At 50.3% G+C, this 9,643-nt stretch overlaps 1 long non-coding RNA gene across 1 annotated transcript; it reads right to left on the reverse strand.

Moving 5' to 3' along the window:
- Nucleotides 1-7,436: 7,436 nt before the first annotated feature.
- Nucleotides 7,437-9,040, reverse strand: LOC129147144 (uncharacterized). The gene is made up of 2 exons (XR_008554495.1): nt 8,807-9,040; nt 7,437-8,146 (listed from the first exon to the last, which is right to left on the reverse strand). It is a non-coding gene; the product is annotated as an uncharacterized LOC129147144 (long non-coding RNA).
- Nucleotides 9,041-9,643: the final 603 nt, after the last annotated feature.

The following is a 9,643-nucleotide window of genomic DNA, read 5'->3' on the forward strand; positions in this document are numbered from 1 at the left end:
TGAGAGGCAACCAATCGACATCTCTTTCTCTCTCTCTCTCTCTCTCTCTCTCTCTCTCTCTCTCTCTCTCTCTCTCTCTCCCCTTCCTCTAAAATCATTTTCAAAGGGTTTTTGCAGCCATCTACATAATTTATGAAAAATGTTAGCTCCACTTTACATTAACACAAAATTCATAAACGCTTTAAACCTGACACGCATCATCTGCCAACTAAAGTAGAGAGTACATCATGAATAACTCACCAATAAATAAATAACGATTCACTAAGAGGCTAAAAACATCAGACAAAAGACTCAAAATACAAGTCACTGAAGCAAATATTGGTGATTACTATACAGCCCTCCCAGAGAGACCCTTACTACACTTGGCAGAAGTGAGCAGCAAGAACCGCTCTAGTCGGAAAGCAGACTTGCTCCAGGTTCTTGCCAGCCCACAGCAAGCTCCCAGGCCGCCCTCCAGCCTGCAGCAATATCACCCTCATACCAACACCCACACACCAACCCAAGGATATTTTCACTTGTGAGATGTGAGCATCTGACAGAAAAAGCATTCTAAAATAAAAAGCATCTATACTAATTCAGACCAATTTTAAACCTCCATCTAATGACCAATGTATATGCTCAGTTGGAAAAGACTGAAGTAATTGTTAGCTTGATTTTTTTTTTTAAAGGCCCTGGCCGGTGTGGCTCAGTGGATAGAGCACTGGCCTGTGGACTGAAGGGTCCCAGGTTTGATTCCGGTCAAGGGCACGTACCTCAGTTGCAGGGTCCTCCCTGGCCTGAGCCCCGGTCGGGGCACATGCATGAGACAACCAATCGATGTTTCTCTCACATCGATATTTCTGTCTTTCCCTCTCTTCCACTCTCTCTAAAAATCAATGGAAAAATATCCTAAAGTGAGAATTTAAAAATAATAATTAAATTTTTAAAAGGGGGAGGCTACCAATTAAACATAAAGTACATTATACATGAACTCCAGTTAGGGGGTACAAATACAAACCCCATTTCGTTAGTATACAATAACCAAAACTTTCACGAGGTAATAACTGCCTGTCATCTGAATCCATGAAAGCAGACTGCCCGATATAAATCCAATTATGAAAAACAACAAACCTACTAAATGTTCAGTTGGCCAACTTGTCAGCCAACTTCAAACCAACCACTTTCAAGAGACTGCACTTAAAGGCCTTGAGTTTTCTCTTTAAAATAACCAAGCAACTGCCTGACGGGCTTGGCTCAGTGGTTGAGCGTTGACCTATGAACTAGGATAGGAGGTCATGGTTCGATTCCCGGTCAGGGCACGTGCCCAGGTTTAGGCTCAATGCCCGGGGTGGGGGGTGGGGGGGGAAGGGGGTGCAGGAGGCAGCCAATCAAGGATTCTCTCATCATTGTGTTTCTATCTCTCTCTCTCCCTCTCTGAAATCAATAAAAATATATTAAAAATAAAATAACTAAGCAACTAATCAAAGTAGGGCAGGAATGAAAACTCTTTAATCCATCAGCACCATGGCAAACATTAAGTATGGACAATAAAGTACACTTTTTTGAAAAAAGAAAAAGGTATAGGAGTCAAACTCTAAATAAAATTGTGAAAACACTATCATAAATTACCAGACATACTCACCCCAGGGGGAAACAGATTTGAAAGGAGACACCTTCCACATAGCACAACATGTCATAAGGCCCTTTTAAACTGCTTATGATAACCAGACACCTTAAGAAAATAAAACAATATAGTAAATCCATAGTATAGTATAGTATAGTGCCTATTAAAAAAGATGAGCACATCTTATATGTAAATGCAAACATGATACAGTAAGTAGAAGTGGTATGTATAGTAGTAGAACTCCATTTACATAAAAACAAAAATCAGTCCTGGTCAGAGCATTGTCTCCGTATCAACAAAAATCAACAAGAGAAAACATGGGGAGAGTGGAGCAGGGAAGAGATGTAAGGGGAGATGTCTACCTTTTTCCTCTATAAACACCTGTATTTTCTCACCCTCTTGCAACAAGCATTTGTTGCTTTAGTGATTTAAAAAGGGAACCATTTCGCCGTGGCCAGTTTTCCTAGGCGGCTAGAACACCGGCCTGCGCCCTGAGGGACCAGGTTCACGCCCGTCCAGGGCTCTTGCCTCCGTGGCAGGCTCACTCCCCGCCTCATCCGTGTGCAGGAGGCAACCAGTCCATGTGCCTCTCTCACACTGAAGTTTCTCTCTCTTCCTCTCTCCCTCCCACTCGCTCTAAAAATCAATGGGAAAAAATATCCTTTTCTTTTGTAATCCAAGAATTACAAAACAAAATAAGAGAAACCATTTTAAACATTCTATCAGACATTGTTATTTCTAAAATATCACATTTAAAGTTAGTACCAAAAGATCACAGCAAAGTACCTCCCAGACCTTGAATTTAAAGCTCTATATTCAGATAGTAAAGAAAAGACTAAGAAACATGAAAATTAAGTGAAATATGTAATCCTAGACTAAAATTAAGACACTGTTGAAAAAAAGACACTATTAGAAAAATAGGCAAAATTTAAATATGAACTGTATTCTAGTATAAGGTAACCGATTGTTAAGTTAACATGTATGAATTTGATTACTGTATTAGTTATCTAAGAGAATGATCTTAGTTAATACTATGAAGTATTCAGGAATGAAGAGTCATGTTTGCAATTTATACTCTCAAACAGTTTAGCCAAAAAGAAACAAACACGTATATGTTTTTTACATAGGAAAATAAAGCAAATGTAGCAAATTTTCCATTACTTGTTAATCTAGACAGAAAGTATATGGGAATTCATTATACTATTCTTATAAATTTCCTGCAAGTTTTAAATTTTTTCAAAATAAAAGGTTGCTTTTTCTCCCCTAAAGAATGAATCTCAGAAAGTAAAAGAATTCAAAAGCTGATTTTCAGTGACTCTAGGTATAAATGGTTCGGTTTCCAATATAAATAATCTCTCAGGGTCTTAATAATTACCTAGAGCATTATAAAATAAGGTACTCAACAGTACTGAAAGAATTAAAAGAAATGATGAAGCTGGTCAACTTTTGATTCTGTAGCCCAGTCGAGTCATATTTTGCCATCCAGAATATGACTATTCGAGCTTCTCTGCAAAAAATGACAGTGCCATGGAACACTGAATATAAGGGTCAAGAAAAACTAGTTTATCTGTTAAAGAGTATATTGTAATGGATTTCATTCTTAAAAAGGGAAATAGATTAAACCTAGTCACTATAGTAAAAGGTAGCAGAAAAGATTTGTGAATACCACAGTTCCACTAAGGAAATTAGGAAAGTATGATTGATAATCTCGTATGTACAAAGTGTCTTAACCATTGGAACATTTCTTAGGAAAACACAATTGCATCAACAGTTGCTTCATACCCTGCTAAAGACATAACGTATCAATAGAAGAATCATCCGCCTGAAATCTAGAAAAGGCAAGCGCAAAACAAAAAAGGACACGAATGCTGGAGGGATGTACTTTATCCTAAGCACTAGGAGAGTTCATGAGGCTTTCTAGACTTCACCAGAAAACCCTGCAAGTACCTCAGTAGCCCCAAAAGGGTACCCTGGCCTGTAGAGCCAGACATCAACACTACAAAAACATCTCTCTTACAAAATAACAAAAGATTTTATTCATGTACTGTATACAAAGCTACTAAATGTCTAGACCATATATGGAATCTGGTGATTACATTGAGACTTTCTCCTAGTTGGCTTTCTATGGCATCTCTATCCTCCATGTAGCCAAGGTGAAATATGAGACTTTATCCTCACAGCTTTATATCTTATTTAAAAATACTGAAATATTTTTCCACTTAATTAACTTCAGTTTTGCCAAATTCACCATGCTTTTCATATTATGGTGCCTTGTAAAGTAACTTATTTCTAGCTGCATCTTTCCATCCAATATTCATCCTAACTCTTAAATCCTCATAAAAACCTTTCCAGAAAATGCTATTATGATCCCCTTTACAAATAAGGACACCAAGGCAGAGTCATAACAAAACCTGCCCTGTTGAAAAAGGTAAGGTTCTAAACCAGCAGTTATTGGCTCCAGAGCCCAGAGGTTTAACTTTTTTGTGCCGTAGGCCATTTTTGGCAGCCTGATGAAGTCTGTGAATGGCCTCTCAGCTTAATATTTTTTAAAATGTATAAATACATATAATTACAAGACACCAGTTACATTGGGACCAAAAAAACTCCCCAAATGTGTTATAATAGAAATATGCTTCTTAATCTAGTGGTGGATCTCATATCCACTGTAATTTTAATGTAATGATGAACATAAATCACATTTTGAGGTATCTACAATAAACACAATCGTATATAATAAAAGGCTAATATGCAAATGGCTGAATGGTGGAATGACCAGTCACTATGATGCGCACTGACCACCAGGGGGCAGACACTCAATGCAGGAGCTGCCCCCTGGTGGTCAGTGTGCTCCCTCAGGGGGAGTGCCACTCAGCCAGAAGCCGTCAGTCGGACATCCCCCAGGGCGCTCCCCCTACCCCTGCCCAAGTGCTTGAATTTCATGCACTGGGCCCATAGTCTAATATGCTGTGTCTGACTGGTCACTATGACACGCACTGACCACCAGGGGGCAGATGCTCAACACAGGAGCTGCTGAGCTGCAGTGACTTGGCAGCAGCGGTTCTCAGGTGACGCACCCCGAAACCAGAGAGGAGGGAGCCCCAATACTTGCGGGCCCATGTGATTCCACCTTCGGCCATGGGTTATGTTGTTGCTGGGGCACTATCGGCCCGAATCTGGTTTACTGCACACGTGCGTTTGTGTTCCACACCCGGTACGACAGCAACTTTGCAGAGTGCCCTCTGGGGGGATGTCGAAGAGCTGGTTTCAGCTGATCCCCGCAGGCCACCTGCCGGAAAGACCCTGCTCACTCTGCAGATGCCGGGGAGGGACCGTAAGAGGTTGGCTCCAGAGCATGTCCGGCCCTTCTCGCCCAGTCCCGCCCTGTGGGCCACCTTCTAATTAATTTCCTTTCAATGTGCACGAATCCGAGCACAGGGTCACCAGTGTATTATAACGAGATCTGTGATGTGTACTAGTAGAAGCACAGGCACTGTTAATAGTACTGTAGTATGCTGTTTAATTAATAACTAAAAGAAATGCCAACTTCTAGTTAGATGTTAGTGAAGAGGTAATTTCCCCCTAAGTTTATGGATGCTATCCATTCTAAGACCCTTAACACCTCACACTATAACAATCCTCTCAACACTCGTCTAAAAGGACTCAACCTGGGCCCCCTCTTCCTAACTGGACCCCTTGATGATCCCATCCAGTCTAGTGGTTTTGGATACCACCTAAGGGATGACTACACAATTCATCCCTAGTCCAGACCCTTCCCCTGAACTCGTCTAAAGGCATCTCAAACTCATCACGTCTACAACTGAACTACTGACCCATTCCCCAAACTTCCCTGCCTACGGTCATCCTCATCATTGTTGACAGCAACTCAATCTTTCTAACTGCTCAGCCCAGAAACCGGGGAACCATCCTGGTTCTTCTCTCACATGCCACATCTGATCTATCAACAAATCGTATTGGTTTAATCTTCAAAATATACCCATAATTCAACCATGTCTCACCATCTCCTGTTACCCCCTTGGTACAAGTCACCACCAGCATCTCCCTCCTAGTTACTAGCTTCCTACAAGTCTCCCTGCTTCTCCTATTGTTCCCCCTGCAAACTGAGAGCCTTCTGAAGCTGAAAGCAACCACGTCACACCTGTAGAAAGCTCAGGGAAAAGTCCTTATACTAGCTCCACAGAGACCTGTGAAATCTGCACCCCACCCCACTCCACTCCACTCTTCCTCTCTTCTGTTCTCCCATTGTAGCCACACGGCAGGGCGCACCATGGGTTCGCCTCAGTGCCGTGAGCCACTCATTCCCTCCACCTGGCGTGCTTTCCCACCAGGCAGTGACCTGGCACCTACCCCCTTCGTCTCTGCCTCTGTCCCTCAAAAAGGCTCACCCCGTCCACCATTTTAAATGACATCTTCCCCAGAAATGCTGGATCCCTCTTGCTCCATTTTTCAAAGCGTTTACCTTTGAACATCCTATACTATTTGTTGTTTACCATCCCTCACTAGCAGGTGCAAACGTTTGTTCTGTGTGCCCCACAGTATACCCGTGTTTGGCACAGAACACACGTTGTTATGCTCGAAAACAGCATTTCTATCGCTGAAGCGGTTGGGCCTGTCTCTACAAGAGCCCCTTGAAGACTCTGACCAGCTCCAAGCGGCAGTGTCCTCAACACCTGGGCCTGGGCCTGGGCCTGCCCCGTAGCAGGCACCGAAAGGCAGATACGCAGGTGATTACAGCCGCTTGCTCTCACCTGAAACAGAACCCGGAACCCTATGTGCCCCAGGAAAGCCAGGTCTTACAGCTGTGCCTGCCTAAAGAGTGGGCACAAGCCAAACACACAACACCAGGCTCCAACTGTCACTTCAAACTGCTTCTACGTGTTTCGTGCCTCAATTTCTTCATGTATCTGAGAACCGTTTCAAAGGAAAATCTACGAGGAGCCCTTGGTCACTCCTTCCGCCAGCCTTGTCACCGCCTCTCGAGCCCACCTCATCTCATCATGCTTGCCTTAAATCTACCTCACGTTTTTCCTGATGACCCAGCCGGAAGCAATGAACGTGCCACACTCTGTGCCAAGTGCTTTTCACACCTTATTCTCATTCGATCCTCCCAAACGCCCTATGAGGCTGCTGCCTATTTCAAAGATGAGAAACCCAAACGCAGAGATGGAGTCACTTGTCCAGGGTTCAACTAGCGTTCAAACCCCAGTCTGCCTGACGTCCTATTGCTTTACCTGACACTAACCTGCTCCTCTCCAACGGCTCAGACCCTATCTGACACCTACCACCTCACAGCGTCTGCTGTCCCTTCACTTCTCTAGGCTTCCGTTTCTGCATCTGAACCACAGGTGATGGCGTTCAGGACGCCTCCAGTTCTCCTAGTGTTAACAGAAAACACCTTATGACTCTTTCTATAGTCCAGGCAGGGCGGTACACACATCCATATTTCAGAACTTGGTCTCTGTTAGCAATCCAAAGCAGTGGCAACAGAAAAGCAGTGAAAAGACCTCATGTAAAACAACAAAAAGTCTTGATTCCTCTCCACTCATGTCTATCAAGATGCACTTGGGTCTACTTTCCCACATGGTATGAAAAGCTTTGTTTCCCCGAAGAAATGTGAGGACGGGACCGCAGAGCCTCTGGGCCCCATCACACCCGGAAAGGACCTGGAAGCAGGCCGCAGCCTCCGGGCTCCCTGCTATCCCGCGCAGCGCCGGTGCGCGACAGGAGCTCTACCGGGTCACGACCGTTTCTGTCCCTTTAGGTTTTCCCAGCCCCAAACCAAAAGCCAGTAACATGAGCTTTGTAATGCACCCAATGACTGTGCAGTAAATCAAAACCCTTTAATGAAGATACTGTTAACCTACAAGCAACCACCTAGGAAAGGAGAAAGCCGCGTTGTCAGAACGCATCGCACATGAAGAGCTGGGCTTCGCTTTAGGAAGGCAGGGTGATCATTTCTCCTTTTGTGCAGGGGCCCCTCCACGCCCCAACGGAATCCTTCTGTGTTGGCCTTGAAGCTAACAGCTATTAAGATCCAGACAGTTCTGGACCAAGGGGAAGAGATGTGGAAAAGGGCTGCAAAGGAAAAAGAAAAGAAAAGGGGGGAAAAAAAGAGAGCCCATAAGAGAACTAAGGTAAAAAGTGTCCAAAGAGGGGCCTATTGGTTACCCTTCTGGCCATAAAAGTAACAGTTCGTGGGAAAGCCCCTTGGGGGGCAGGCCTGGCCTTCCCCCAGCACCGGCGAGCAGAGTTGCAGAAGAATAGCTTTGCACAACAATGGTCTCCGAGAGCAGTGCGTCCAGGCGGCGGGCGGCCCGAGGTGTGCGCCGCACTCGCAGGAGCAGACGCGGCCGTGCCAACACGCAGGAACGTCCGAGGCTGGAGGAACAAAAACAGCCCGGGCCGCACCGCCCTGCTTTCGAGAACGCGGCCCCGCGGGGACTCCGGGCTTCCGAGCGCGTCTTCTCGGGAGCGAAAGTCCTCCCCTTCGGGCGGAGGTTCCGGGGTCCTTCCGAAAGCGCAGAGCTGTGAAGCGGGGCGACAATGCGGGCCTCCGCGGGCTTTCACTTTCGGGCGGAAAAGCCGCCCCGGTGTCACCGCGCCGTCGCGGCCACAGAGGCCTCGCCACCATTAGGGAAACCCAAGTGCCCGGGGGCCGACCCGGGGCCGGACGCACGCCGAGGCCGGGGCCCAGGTCCAGGCCCAGGAGGAAAAAAAGCAAAAGCGAGCGCGCAGCGCGGGCCCCTCCGCGGCCCCGAGCCGAGCGGCGCGCGCCAGGCCCTTCCGGTCCCAGCCGCCGGGGCCAGGAGGCCGGGAGCCGGGGCGGGCTTCCACCCGAGCCCGGGGATTCGCGGCCTACCCTCGCCGGGGCCCTCTCGCCGCGTCGGGAGCCGGCAGCTGCTCCGCCTCGGCCCCCGGGCCTGCGGCGCGGCCGGCGGGGAGCCAGAGGAGCCCTCGGAGCCGCGGGCCGGCCGGCCGGTCGGTGCGGACGCGGCGGGGCCGCCCCTCCCCCACCTGCCCGGCCCAACCGCCGGCCCGTGGCGGCCCGGGCGAGGCGGCGGCGCGGGCCTGTCCCCAGGCCGCCCGCGCGCGTCCCCGCAGGCCCGTTACTCCGCGCGCCGGCCGGGCTCGGGCGGAGGAGGCGGCGGCGGCGGCGGCGCGGGCGGCCGCGGAGCTGGTACTTACTCGGGGGTCGGGTGCTCGGGGTCGTAGAAATCGCCCATCTTCTCGGGCGGCCGCGGCGGCAGCTGCTTCACCAGCGGCGGCGACGCGCGCCCCCTCCCCGGCCGGCGACGCGAGGGGGGAGGGCGGGAGGCCGCGGGTCCGACCGCGGCGGCGGCAGGGGCGGCCGAGTCGCTGCTCGCTCCCTCCTCCTCCCTCGGGCCCTCCGCCCGCCGCCCGCTCCCCCTCGGCGCCGCCGCCGCCGCCCGCCCTCCGCAGGCCCGGCCTCTTAAAGGGGACGCGCGCCGCCGGGAGGCCGCCGCCAGGACCCGGCGGCGCAGGCGCGCTTCCGGAACCGCAGCCCCGGCCGGACCCAGGGCGGCTTCCGGAACCGCAGCCGCAGCCCTGCGAGGCGGCCCCAGCCGGCGGCGGCGGGAGGACGGCCCGAGTCCGCCGGGGCTCCAGCGCGGGCCCCGCCACCGCGAAGACCTGCCCCTCCCGGAGCCCCGGGCACCCGCGCCCGCGGCGCCGAGGCCTCCCCGGCCCGAGGTAATGCTCGCCGCGCGCCTCACCGTCGGTTCCCCTCCCCGCGGCCGCTCCCCGCCGCTTCATCTCGGTCCCGGCGAGTGCAGAGCCGGCGCCAACCGGGGGTTCGCCCCACGCCGATCCCCGGGCGCCCCCTGACTCCACCCCCGCCCCTCGGGCCCGCCCTTCCCCCTTCTTCCTGCCCCCGCCCCGAGACCCCGACCCACCCGCCTCTTGCCCCCCGCCCCTCCCTCTTACCCCACCCCCAGCCTCCTGACCCCACCCCCGACCCCCTGCCCCCGCCGGGGTGCCCCCTGCCCGCACCCCAAACCTGCG

The sequence above is a fragment of the Eptesicus fuscus genome, chromosome 18 (genome assembly GCF_027574615.1).
Source record: "Eptesicus fuscus isolate TK198812 chromosome 18, DD_ASM_mEF_20220401, whole genome shotgun sequence".
Taxonomy (NCBI): domain Eukaryota; kingdom Metazoa; phylum Chordata; class Mammalia; order Chiroptera; family Vespertilionidae; genus Eptesicus; species Eptesicus fuscus.